Source organism: Balaenoptera musculus, chromosome 7, assembly GCF_009873245.2.
Source record: "Balaenoptera musculus isolate JJ_BM4_2016_0621 chromosome 7, mBalMus1.pri.v3, whole genome shotgun sequence".
Lineage (NCBI taxonomy): Eukaryota > Metazoa > Chordata > Mammalia > Artiodactyla > Balaenopteridae > Balaenoptera > Balaenoptera musculus.
This window is the reverse complement of record NC_045791.1, coordinates 63,102,958-63,116,811: the sequence shown is the minus strand read 5'-3', so window position 1 is coordinate 63,116,811 and position 13,854 is coordinate 63,102,958.

Below are 13,854 nucleotides of genomic sequence, written 5' to 3'. Positions count from 1 at the left end.
TTGACATTCTCTTTTCAAACAGTGTATCCCAAACTTACCTGAAAAGACTCGCTAACGGCCTTCTTATATGTACAGATTGCCAGGTGATCAGATTTCTTCCCCGGGCACACTGTAGCTTAGCAGGTCTGGGCAGAGGTCTGAGAGTTTTAAAACAAGTGTTGTAGACAGTTATCTTCAAGCAAATTTGAAAATCAACTTCTTGGAGCAGAGTGTCTTAGAAAAGCATGAAATTAATCTTTTCATGCTCATTTCCTTTTCCGTGACTTTTTTCTCACTAGATAAATTTGAGCATCTTTCTTTTCCTTTTCCCTCCTCCTCTGCCTAGCTTCCACTGTCAGTGACAGAATTTCACTTTCATAGCTTATCAGCCCACTGTGTAATTTGGGTCTAGAAAGCTATTTGATCTACAGACGCTCCTTGTCCTGAATTGAATTAGAATAAATGATTCTGAAATTGTACCCATCCAAGATGATTTATGCCATAGCATTTCTAAAGGCCACATATTAATGAAAGAGTTTTGGAACCAGACGGTGTTGGACTTAAACTCTTTTCTTCTCTTCTCAGAAGAAGGTGACATGTCTTTCCCTAAATGACCCTATTCCATCCCTGCAGAAGCTGCCAGGCTATCTCAATGATGCTTAAGTTAAACTCTAGGAGGCTGTTGACACATTATAAAGACAAAGCACATATACAAAGATCCCACAAGAAAAATGACAAATTAGGTAGTGGTTATTTGTGTGGCTAAATTTCTTATATTTTTTACTTGAGACAATTTGGGGAGGCACTGCCAATGTTTGTAAAAGACTATGATTTTGTAGCATCAGTCTTTCTTTCTGATCAATACATAATTTCTTCAGCTATATTACAATCTTTAATTGGATTACACTTATGTTTCACTGACTTGGGAATTATACTTTTGTGGTGACTTTGTTTAATTATTACTGTAATTATCCATGACCAATCTGACCTATATTCTTACTGACCTAATTATACGGAAGAGTGGCTAAAGGCCTTTTTTTCTTTTTTACACTATACCATTTCATTTATGTATTTTTTATATCCTCAAGTAGCCTATCAGAAGTTATTTTCTACTGAAAAATGACATTTTATCCCCCAAACAGAAAAGCTATGAATCACTAATTCAGCTCTTTAAAAAAAGAGAAATTTTATTTTAGGAAAGTTCTTCACTTCTGGGTGACATTATGATGAATAATAATTTATCTTATTAGGAGAGAGAGAATATTTGAAACATGGATTTCTCTTAACTATGGAACAAGAAGCTGTTATAACTTTTACTGTTTTATTCTGTCATATTATCAGTTCCAATTACGTTGTTCTTGGATTTAGAATATTTTGTTCAGTACTGGCCACATTTTTTTTTTTTTTTCATTAGGGGTTGAAGACTTAAACAAGGTAATCTGAAAAAAAATCATGTTTTATTTACTTTAGATATCCAAGGTTTTTGCCAATTGTTTTCCTGAGCATAATGATTTTGATAAACACTGTTCTACTATTATTTGAATATCTGACAGGCTTTCCATTAATATTCCAAATATTATAACAGTTGACTTCAGTTTGACAGAAAAAAGATAAATTAGCCTGGCCTCCAACATTATTGATGTGTTTTGAATAAGAAATGCCAACCATGCTTCTGTGGCTTTGTACAGATGAGGAAAATGTGAAAAGAAATAAATTGGCAGTGATGATTTTATGATAAGTGACAATTTTATTAGAAAGAATACCCCAAAGAAATAATATTTCATCAGGCAAAAAGGAATATTTATATTAAAACAACAATCCATAACAGAAAGCAGTTGCAAAAATGTGGAACATGTGGGTGTGCCTGAGGATGCAGGAAATGATTTATGCTGTTTCAAATTACTACGCTTTTGAAAATTGAAATAATTTGATAGTATTATTTATCTTTCAAATATATGTATTCACATAACTTTTCTTATTTTAGAATCAACTTACGTTCAAACATTTTGGTGAGTTTCACTGGCCTTGCTTATGTCTTAAATAGGATTGAGAAAGAAGAGGAAAACGTATGCTAGTCACTCTGCCAGTCATGCTACCTTCCTTGTCACAGTTAATCATCACCATGATCCTCTGAAGCAGGTTGTATCCTTTCCACTCAGAGACATGAAAACGAGTCTCAGAGAGATTAAGTCATACTGAAGATCACAGGCATAGCAGTTCTAGCAAAACTGGTGTTAGAACCTCAATCTTTTGGTTCAGTAACTCATTCTACACTTTACAGTATATTTACTTTGTAAACTATAAAATGACATACACTTGTAAGAGTTACAATTATTACCTAATAGTATAGAGTTTTGCTTGAGTCTTTTACCGTATAGAAAGCCTTGCATTTGATTCCAAACCTAATGAATGTTTGAACTCAATTAGTTTTTTTTTTTTTAAATTGAGTACTTCAATGCACGTGCCAGGTACTTTACATGCACTATATTGTTAAACCCCCACAACATCCCACTGCAGTAAAAAATGCTGTTACACTCATGTTACAAATGAGGAAACAAGCTCAGTGAGATTAAGTAGCTTGCTCAGTAGTCAGAGAGTGTGGAACCTACTTCCATTCCTCTGAACCATGTTCTGTTTGCACATTGTCAGTCAGAGGTAAGAGTTCCTTACATAAAGAATTATACACACAGAAAGACTTATATGCTGAGAACTACAAAACATTGATAAAGGAAATTGAAGATGATTCAAAGAAATGGAAAGATATCTCATGATCTTGGGGTGGAGGGATTATAGTATTGTAAAAATGGCCATACACCCAAAGCAATCTACAGATTTAATGCAATCCCTATCAAATTACCCATGACATTTTTCACAGAACTAGAACTAGAAATAATCCTAAAATACATACGGAACCACAAAAGACCCAGAATTGCCAAAGCAATCCTGAGGAAAAAGAACAAAGCAGGAGGCATAACCATCCCAGACTTCAGACAATACTACAAAGCTACAGTAATCAAAACAGCTTGGTAATGACACAGAAACAGACATATGGATCAATGGAACAGAATAGAGAGCCCAGAAATAAACCCATACACCTATAGTAAATTAATCTTTGACAAAAGAGGCAAGAATATCCAATGGGGAAAAGACAGTCTCTTCAGCAAGTGGTGTTGGGAAAGCTGGACAGCCACATGCAAATCAATGAAGTTAGAACACTCCCTCACATCATACACAAAAATGAACTCAAAATGACTTAAAGACTTAAATATAAGACATGACAACATAAAACTCCTAGAAGATAGCATAGGCAAAACATTCTCTGACATAAATTGTAGCAGTGTTTTCTTAGGTCAGTCTCCCAAAGGCAAAAGAAATAAAAGCAAAATTAAATAAATGGGACCTAATCAAACTTATAAGCTTTTGCATAGCAAAAGGAAACCATAAAGAAAATGAAAAGACAATCTTTGGAATGGGAGAAAATATTTGCAAATGTTGTGACTGACAAGTGCTTAATTTCCAAAATATACAAACAGCTTGCATAGCTCAATATCAAAAAAACAAACAACCCAATCTAAAAATTGGCAGAAGACCTTAATAGATATTTCTCCAAAGAAGACATATAGATGGCCAATAGGCACATGAAAAGATGCTCAACATGGCTAATTATTAGAGAAATGCAAATCAAAACTACAATGAGGTATCACCTCACACAAGTCAGAATGACCATCATCGAAAAGTCTACAAACAATAAATGCTGGAGAGGGTGTGGAGAAAAAGGGAACCCTCCTACACTGTTGGTAGGAATGTAAATTTGTACAGCCACTACGGAGAACAGTATGGAAGTTCCTTAAAAAACTAAAAATAGAGTTACCATATGATCTAGCAATCCCACTTCTGGGCATACATACAGAGAAAACTGTAATGCAAAAAGATACGTGCACCCCAATGTTCATAGCAGCATTATTTACAATAGCTAAGACATGGAAACAAACTAAATGTTCATTAGTGATGAATGGATAAAGAAGATGTGGTATATATATGCAATGGAATATTACTCAGCCATAAAAAAGAATGAAATAATGCCGTTTGCAGCAACATGGATGGACCTAGAGACTGTCATACTAAGTGAAGCAAGTCAGAGAAAGACAAATATCATATGATATCACATATGTGGAATCTAAAAAAAATGATGCAAATGAACTTATTTACAAAACAGAAAGAGACTGACAGACATAGAAAACAAATTTATGGTTACCAAAGGGGAAAGCAAGGGGAGGATAAATTAGGAGTTTGGGATTAGCAGATATAAACTTTTATATATAAAATAGATAAACAACAAGGTCCTACTGTATAGAACAGGGAACTATATTCAATATCTTGTAATAAACTATAATAGAAAAGAATATGAAAGAGAAGATATACATAACTGAATCATTTTGCTGTACACCAGAAACTAACACAACATTGTAAATCAACTATACTTCAATTAAAAAAAAGAATAACACATGCAGCTTTACACAGAATCCAACTCCTTATTTATTTAATCATGATTTAGGCTTTTTCCATAATCAATTATTCAATTGGTTTTTGATCTGTTAGTTCTGGAAACCATTACCCAAACTCCATGATTTGGATCTAATAACAACTTTGGGTTTCATAGACTGCTTTATATATATATGTATATATGTGTGTGTGTGTGTGTATGGATATATATATATATATAAAAGAATATATGTAAGGATATAGATGGATATTGTGATATATATATTTTAAAATATGTTAGGATGTATATAAGGAGATATATATATATAAAGATATATATAAGGATAAATGCATAAGGATATGTATATATATATATCATATATATGTATGTGTGTGTGTGTATATTCTCTGACACTGAGAAATCAGGAGGACAAGCCCACATTTAAGATTGGTTATTTGGTGGTTGGTCAATCTTCAGGTATAGAAGCTTGTTACAAGATTTTTTTCATGTAATCACTGATTAGAAAGAAGGTATCTCTGACTTAAATTAAATATGACCATTAGCCTTTTTTCTTTTTTTTAACATCTTTATTGGAGTATAATTGCTTTATAATGGTGTGTTAGTTTCTGCTTTATAACAAAGTGAATCAGTTATACATATACATATGTCCCCATATTTCTTCCCTCTTGCATCTCCCTCCCTCCCACCCTCCCTATCCCGCCTCTCTAGGTGGTCACAAAGCACAGAGCTGATCTCCCTGTGCTATGCGGTTGCTTCCCACTAGCTATCTATTTTACGTTTGGTAGTGTATATATGTCCATGCCACTCTCTCACTTTGTCACATCTTACCCTTCCCCCTCCCCATAGCCTCAAGTCCATTCTCTAGTAGATCTGTGTCTTTATTCCCGTCTTGCCACTAGGTTCTTGCAAATGAAGCAACTTACAAAGGATTAATCTGCAAAATTTACAAGCAGCTCATGCAGCTCAATAACAAAAAAACAAACAACCCAATCCCAAAATGGGCAGAAGACCTAAATAGACATTTCTCCAAAGAAGATATACAGATTGCCAACAAACACATGAAAGAATGCTCAACATCATTAATCATTACAGAAATGCAAATCAAAACTACAATGAGATATCATCTCACACCGGTCAGAATGGCCATCATCAAAAAATCTAGAAACAATAAATGCTGGAGAGGGTGTGGAGAAAAGAGAACCCTCTTGCACTGTTGGTGGGAATGTAAATTGATACAGTCACTATGGAGAACAGTATGGAGGTTCCTTAAAAAACTAAAAATAGAACTACCATACGACCCAGCAATCCCACTACTGGGCATATACTCTGAGAAAACCATAATTCAAAAAGAGTCATGTACCAAAATGTTCATTGCAGCTCTATTTACAATAGCCAGGACATGGAAGCAACCTAAGTGTGCATCATCGGATGACCATTAGCCTTTTGAAGAGCATTGACTTACACCAGGCAAACTGTAGGCTTCTGAGGATTTAAATTAAAGGGAAAATTGTAAAAGATCAGTCATCAGCATTTATTTATCATCTGTCATAAGCTAAAGAGAGAATTTTCGTTTTATAAGTCAACAAGAGTTAGCTGAATTCCCAGTCTGATTTAACAAGAAATCAACATAAGCAGCTTAAATGTCTTGCAGTATTGTATTTTCTTGTACTTTCTCAGATGTGCCAAAGCAAGTACCCTTCATGTCAACTCTCTTATTTAAAAATCTGACAGTGTCTTGTTTCCTTTTATTATAGTGTCCCCTTGAACTACAGCCATTGTTTCTGGACTGCCATTTTCAAATCTTTTCTCTCTGTGAAGATGCAAACGAGGAAAGCTGATGGTTCTGATGAGAGTTCTGTCTCTCTCTTCCATTAATCCTCTTTTCCACTTTGACATTATTTTAATTACTTAAAAAAAACCCAAACAAAAGATACTTCACTACCAAAATAGTACTGTTTGCTTTAGAACAAAGCTATTGGGAAGAAAGTTATATAAGTGTTAGGAAGGAAGCTGAGATGAGAAGGTAAGATCAGAAGAGACAAGGGAGGACTGAGAGCGGTCCCAGGGCGAGCATGTGAGACTGACCCAGAGAGAACCTGGAAGCTGGGTATAGGGGAAAAAAACACAAGACCTAGGCAGAAGACCTGGCTAAATACTTTTTTAAAAATTTAATTTAATTAAGAATTTTTTTTATTGAAGTAGAGTTGATTTACCATGTTGTGCCAATCCCTGCTGCACAGCAAAGTGACTCAGTTCTACACATCTAGACATTCCTTTTTTTAAATATTCTTTTCCATTATGGTTTATTACAGGATATTGAATATAGTTCCCTGTGCTATACATTAGAACCTTGTTGTTTATCCATTCTAAATGTAAAAGTTTGCATCTACCAAACTCAAATTCCCAGTCCATCTCTCTCCCTCCCCTCTTCCCCCTTGGCAACCACAAGTCTGTTCTCTATGTCTATGGGTCTGCTTCTGTTTTGTAGATAGGTTCAGTTGTCTGACTCTATACTTTGCTGTGCCAGTCTAGGCAATTAATTAATTAATTTCTCTGAGCACCACTTTTTAATCTCTAAATATTAGAATTATACCCACCTCAAAAGGAGTTTACAAGTGTACAAATGTGCTGTAATTGTAAATACACGTAAAGTCTTAAAACTGAGCTGGAGGAACAGCAGCAAATAGCCAGGACTTGTGGAGGACTTGGGCTCTTGGAGGGCCTGGACCCAGTAATAGTTAACCTGGGGCCTAAGCAGCTAAGACAAAGAGCAGGACTGTCTGGCTTGTAGGGCTGCAGGGAAAGGGTGCATGCTCCAAGAGGAGGGTGGGTGGAGAGAAATGACAGGCATCAACCCTCTTGTAATTTTTTGATCTTCCATGCTTGGGCATGTGCTTATTTGAGACTTGGTTTAAGGTTTGCCAACTTGTATCACTTGTTTCTGCCTATAGAAATGTTAAGACATTTTCCAAGCCAATTAGAGGGAACAATGGATGCCACTAGAAAGTCTAAAGTGCCATTGGAAGATCCAATTCCCAGGACTGAAACCAGATGTATTCCCTGAAATAACTCAGGGTTCTAATGTGAATATGAAAGCCTTCAAAGAAACCCTTTTCAGAGCCTCTAAAGCTTATTTAACTGGCTTTGATATCTTAGCATCAGATATGAGTGAAGAGAACAATACAGAAACTTCTTTAGCACCTCTCTTTTAGGGAGCCACCCATTTTCCCATTTCATAACAATTGGCTAGGCCTGGCCAGTCTGTATGTTTTCAATACCACTTAGCTTATGGTCCAGGCCTGACCAGTCAGAGCACTGCATCCCCCTGACTTCAGTGGTTGCTAAAGGGATGAGCATGTAACTCAAACTGGGTGATTCAGAGTCCTCCAGGTTTCTAACTTCTACAATCCATATGGTTTTAGGAATACCTGCAACCATTTTGCTGATACACAGACAAATCCTATGTGATTTCAAGCAAAGCAGAGGCAAGCAGAACCAAAATCAAAGAGGCAAGAAAACAGAGTTCTGATGAAATTGTTTAAACCCCTGGATTCAGCAGGAGATGTACCTTTTGGTCTTCTCGCTTACATTTTTCTATCACTTGATACTGAAAATGTTTTGGCTTGAACAATTCCATAGTGTTAAACTCCAAATATTTCTCATTATGTTATATAGTTTGTAATTTAACTGAAGAAAAATAAAAGAGATTTTTTTAGCTAAAAATAATTTAATATTGTAGGATTTCTTATCATATGTAGACCCTGCTGAGATGTTTGCTATAGTTTTAGAAATAACAGATAAATTTGTGCCATAAAGCTTATTAACATGAAAACTTTTCTCATACAGGTCTTTATCTTATTAATTAGATTAAATGCAATTGCTTAGTAAAGAAATAGTTTCTACAGGGACTTCAGGTATGCCAGAGTATATTAGGAAAACGTGCAGATACTCTTTCTTTGATATGTCTTTTGACAATTGAAGACTATTTCAACTGTCAACCGTGAAGACATATATTGTCTCATGTACCATGACTAGGAGCTATACTGAAGTGCTAATATTTTCAAGTGATTATCACGTCTGTCTAAGAAGAGTAATAATAAAAATGTTATTTGAAAACATTAAGATTTTTTTTCTTACCTCAGAAAAACTATGCAAAGTTCTTTAGTCATTATTCAAGTTGTAAAATTAACTCATTATATGAAAATGTAAAGAAGACTAATGGTACTCTTAGAATATAAAACTATAGTAAATTGTTAATTATAAATTCATTTCCTCCTCCTTGTTCATCATAATGATTTACTTTTAAAATCTGGAACAAATAAGCCCAATTAACCAATTTTGATTATGGGTTTGCTCTTGGTTAAAATATTTCAATTTATATCTGCTTTTATGGGGGAGGGAATGTTGAAATACCCAAGATTTTGGGAAATATTTAATAAATAATCACTTTAATTTTATATTAGTTATAAAATATTGGGAATAGCTTAATTATGATATGACAACAGATAGAAAGTGGGCCTAGTTTTTTTTTTTTTTAATTAATTAATTAATTAATGGCTGTGTTGGGTCTTCGTTTCTGTGCGAGGGCTTTCTCTAGTTGTGGCAAGCGGGGGCCACTCTTCATCACGGTGCGCGGGCCTCTCACTATCGCGGCCTCTCTTCTTGCGGAGCACAGGCTCCAGACGCGCAGGCTCAGTAATTGTGGCTCATGGGCCCAGTTGCTCCGCGGCATGTGGGATCTTCCCAGACCAGGGCTTGAACCTGTGTCCCCTGCATTGGCAGGCAGATTCTCAACCACTGCGCCACCAGGGAAGCCCTGGGCCTAGTTTTTAATGATTGAATATATTTTTTGTATTATGTTTAATTTTTTATTAGGTAGTATTAAAATTAAATTAAATTAAATTAAAAACACAGTAAAAAGTCTATACCATCCTTTTCCCCATATGCCTAGTACTCACTTTATATTCTTCTTCCCACCCCTCCCCTTGCATAGGCAACTCCCTTACATAGATGCCTATATATCCTTTCAAAGTTTCTTTTTTCATGTACAAGGAAGCATGTATATAGAAACTTAATACTCCCCCATATTTTACACATGTTTGAAAACTTTTACTATGAAGTCTGTTGTCTTTGCTTTCTATTCTTTATATGTCTTCTGACAGTTAAGGAGTTTTTTTTCCTCCCTTGTGGTTGCCTTTATAAATATAACTATGTATAGTCTACAGTATCAACCCTACTAAGACAACTAATAAAATAAACATGTTTCTTCTTCCTTCCTGTTCCCTCCTTTTTCTTCCACCATCTGATAGTATAGAATAAAATTATCTTTCTTAGTATTTACCCTTATATGGTTAAATATGCATATATTTCTATTAATTGATCTGTCAGCTTCAAATAACATTTTTGACTCCCAGCTATTACAGACAAGACAATCAGAAAATTTATTTACTCTCTACCTTTCCTTTATGCCCTCCCTGTATTTATTAGTTTATCATTTCTACATTTTCAGAACATACTATATTTACATCCTGATTTTTTGCCCTTATCCTCACTTATAGTCAGTGTCAGTTCTACAGTTACATGTATTTCAGTCCTCATTTCCAGTCTCTTTACTGCAGTTTTCCTGACCTTGTTTGGATAAAGTTCGTCCTTTTGTATCTACTACTAGGAAAGAAACATTATTTGAAGAGAATATGATTGTATACTAACCAACCCTGCCCCCCCCCATGTAATCAGTTGAAAACCTGCTGTAAATAAGAACATTCAGTGAAGTAAAGGGACATGGAAGTAACATAGAGAAATCAGTACTTTTTATTATATAGGGAACAACTATAAACAAATGACTCCATAAAATACCTAGAAATAAACACATCAAGAAATATATAAAACCTATATCTAGAACATTTTAGAAAACTCCTGAAGAGCACAAAAGAAGAATTGAAATAATGGAAAGATATACCAAGATTTTGACAGGAAGATTCAAAATCATGAAGTTATCAATTCTTCATAACTTATAAATTTAAAGTGATCCAATAAGAGAACCAAGTGTTTTTAAGCTAGAAAAATTGATTATAAAGTTTATATAGAAAAAATATACAAACAAGAATATTGAAAAGAACTTTGAAAAAAGGAGCAATAGTGGTAGGGGCAGGATTTCCAGAGGCAAAACATTTTATGTCTCAATAATTCAACAGAGAGCTAGTATATAAATAAACAAACAGCCAGAAATAAATGATATGGAAATCTAGTATATTACATAGGTGTTATCCCCAAACTAAAGGGTAAAAATGTATTATTAAACAAATGGTCCTGGGATGATGGGTAGCTCTCTGGAAAAAATAAAATTGAATCCACATTGTACACTATATACTATGATGAATTTCAGTTGCACCAAGAACTTACATGTAAAAGAAGAAGCCATTAAAATACTAGATGAAAATTTATTTTTCAGTGGGAAGGCTTTTCTAACTATGAATCAAAATCCAGAATCTGTAATAAAAAAAGATTAGTGGATTTGGAACTATAAAAAAGAAAAAAATTCTTCATGACAAAAATACCACATGGTAAGTCAAAAAACAAATTTCAATCTTGAAAAAATTTTGCAATTTATATCACAGGCAAAGAATAAATCTTACCATTATACAGAAAGCTCCTAGAGCTCAACCAGAGACCAACAGCCTAAAAGTTAAGAGCGCAAAAGATATAAGCAGTTCACAAATAACAAAATACAAATAATTTAAAAACATAAAAGAGGTAGTCAACCTCACTGAAAATTAGAGGTTTTTATAATGAAGGGTATCCAATTGATTCATTGTTCTAAATTTTTAAATTCAAATTATTCTATTAAGATCCTATAAGTTGCATGATATTACTCATAGGGTTGGCCAAAAGTTTGTTTTTCTGTACAACGTTATCAAAAAGCCTGAACGGACTTTTTGACCAACCCAATACAACAATTTCAACTGCAGTTTATTTTCACATGGAGTGACATTTTATGTTATCTTTTATTGTGCACCTGTTTTCATATTTCTGGAACAAGTTCCAATCATTAGGATGAATGCAGTAATTAAGGGCCTACTAAAGATGAATCTTCACCCGTACATGCTGTGTGAATTTTGATAACTCTAATATCTGCCACTGCTATTAAAACAATTCATTCTCATTTCATCAAGTATTCTTGTAAACTTATTTTCTTTTAGTCTTCACATTAGAGAGTTGTTTTTCTCTCTGAGTATCAAAAAATGCTACCCATGTGAGATGAGGCATTCAAGACAAGGGTAACATTATTCCCTGAGTAATAGTGACACCTGCAATCCTTAGTATCACAAAATATGATAATTGCATCAGCTTTGTGCTACAAAACTGACAGTTGAAAACCCGCTTTGGCAAAGCAGGACTCTTTTGCTACTGCTTGGTTTGTTTCAGTTGTTTGTGTTCTTAGTCCACCTGTTCCTGAAGTTATTTTCATTTCCTCCAATACTTGGTATCTTAGTATTATAAACATATGGGAGGTGGATGGTTATAATACATACTCCGTGTTTGATCTCTTCGGCAGAGACAGTACCCGAGAGAACTCTCTGGGATAACTGGATTTTCCTATGTCTGGCTCAAGCTTTATTGAGTTATGTTGGTCTGTGAGATCACATTGTACTGAGTAGAGGCTCTCTCAGCACACCCTGATTTATCCAACTTGCCCACTGAACTGGTGCTCCACATTCCCTCTGCAAAACATATTCATGACCAGAGCAAGCTGAATGCAGATGGCTGAAGACTGCTCTCTCATGCACTCTGCTCCTCCTTGGATAGCTGCATACTTACCATAAATCAAGAAGCTTGTCCCCACACTTTCTTTTATGTGAGTTTTATTATAATCACTAAACATAATTTTAATTAAATATTCCATAAACTGACAAGAATGGAAAGAAAGTGTTGTTTGCATGATAACTAGACTGAATGCTTTGGAAAGACTCAATTAAAAAGGTCACTTAAAAATCCCGTCAGATAAAGTATTGGTGAGACAACAGTAAAAACATTAGAGAAATTATACAATATGAAAGGATTTTCTATTCAGATTGTTCTGAAAGACTGCATCCCTGAGATTTCTCTTCATATTAAAAAATTGAAATTGGAAATTGTAGACTGCATTGTGAGTTTGGTTCTGCAAGGTATCACACAAAACTCCAGTCAAGTAGTGGGCTCATACTCACAGAAGTTTTGCTCTACATGAAAAAAACTGGAAAATGAATGTACATTTGTATATTTTAAATTCAGGTAAAATGTTTAAAGTATATATGCAATGCTTTTAAATGATTCAACTCTTTACACCAACTGGTTTTGATTAATTGACCAATTACAAATGCTGATGTTTCAGATAAGAGGATTTGTACTGAACTTGAACATGAATGGCTGTCCTTTTAATATTTTCATGCGGACCTAAGTTTTTGAGATAGGTAGAAGTTTGTTTTTGGAAGAATATAATGTTCTCTTAGGATGCAGGCAAAGTGATTAGAAAAAGTTTTGAGAATATCTGAAATAAGGGCAGGATGAAACGGAAGTGGGAGCAAAATGAGAAAACTGTGGACCCAGAAGTCATGTTCTTCCTATTCCTGCTGGAAGAAATCCATGACCTAAATCACAAATTAACACCTCTTCTCTTTCCCCCATGGCTTATTTTAATAAGAGACAAAGGGCTTCCCTGGTGGCTCAGTGGTTGACAATCTGCCTGCCAAAGCAGGGGACACGGGTTCGAGCCCTGGTCTGGGAAGATCCCAAATGCTGCGGAGCAACTAGGCCCGTGAGCCACAACTACTGAGCCTGCGCGCCTGGAGCTTGTGCTCCGCAACAAGAGAGGCCGTGACAGTGAGAGGCCCGCACACTGTGATGAAGAGTGGCCCCCACTAGCCGTAACTAGAGAAAGCCCTCGCACAGAAACGAAGATCCAACACAGCCAAATATAAATAAATAAAGAAGCTTTCATTTAAAAAAAAAAAAAAAGAGACAAAGACTTTCAAGCTAATAGTAAGGGTATTCTAAGTACAAGTAACTGTACATAACACTAGCCATTTCTATTTTAGTGTGAATTAATTTTTAGTCTTTGTGTAAATGACTGAGGCTGGTGGGGCTTCTGGAAGATGATGTAGATAAGAAACAGGAAGAAAAGTACAAACACCAGGTTGGAGCAGGGCAAGACAGGGTGTACCTTCTTAAAGTAGTATTAGATGAGGAAAATCTATTTGACTACATGGATAAAGCTGTTGTTTTCAAAATTTTCCATGCAATCAATGTCACATTGTTGACCCCAGCAACTGAAATCTTATTCATGTTGTGCTATCTACCCATTTCATGCTGACCTGCTATCACCCTGACAGTTT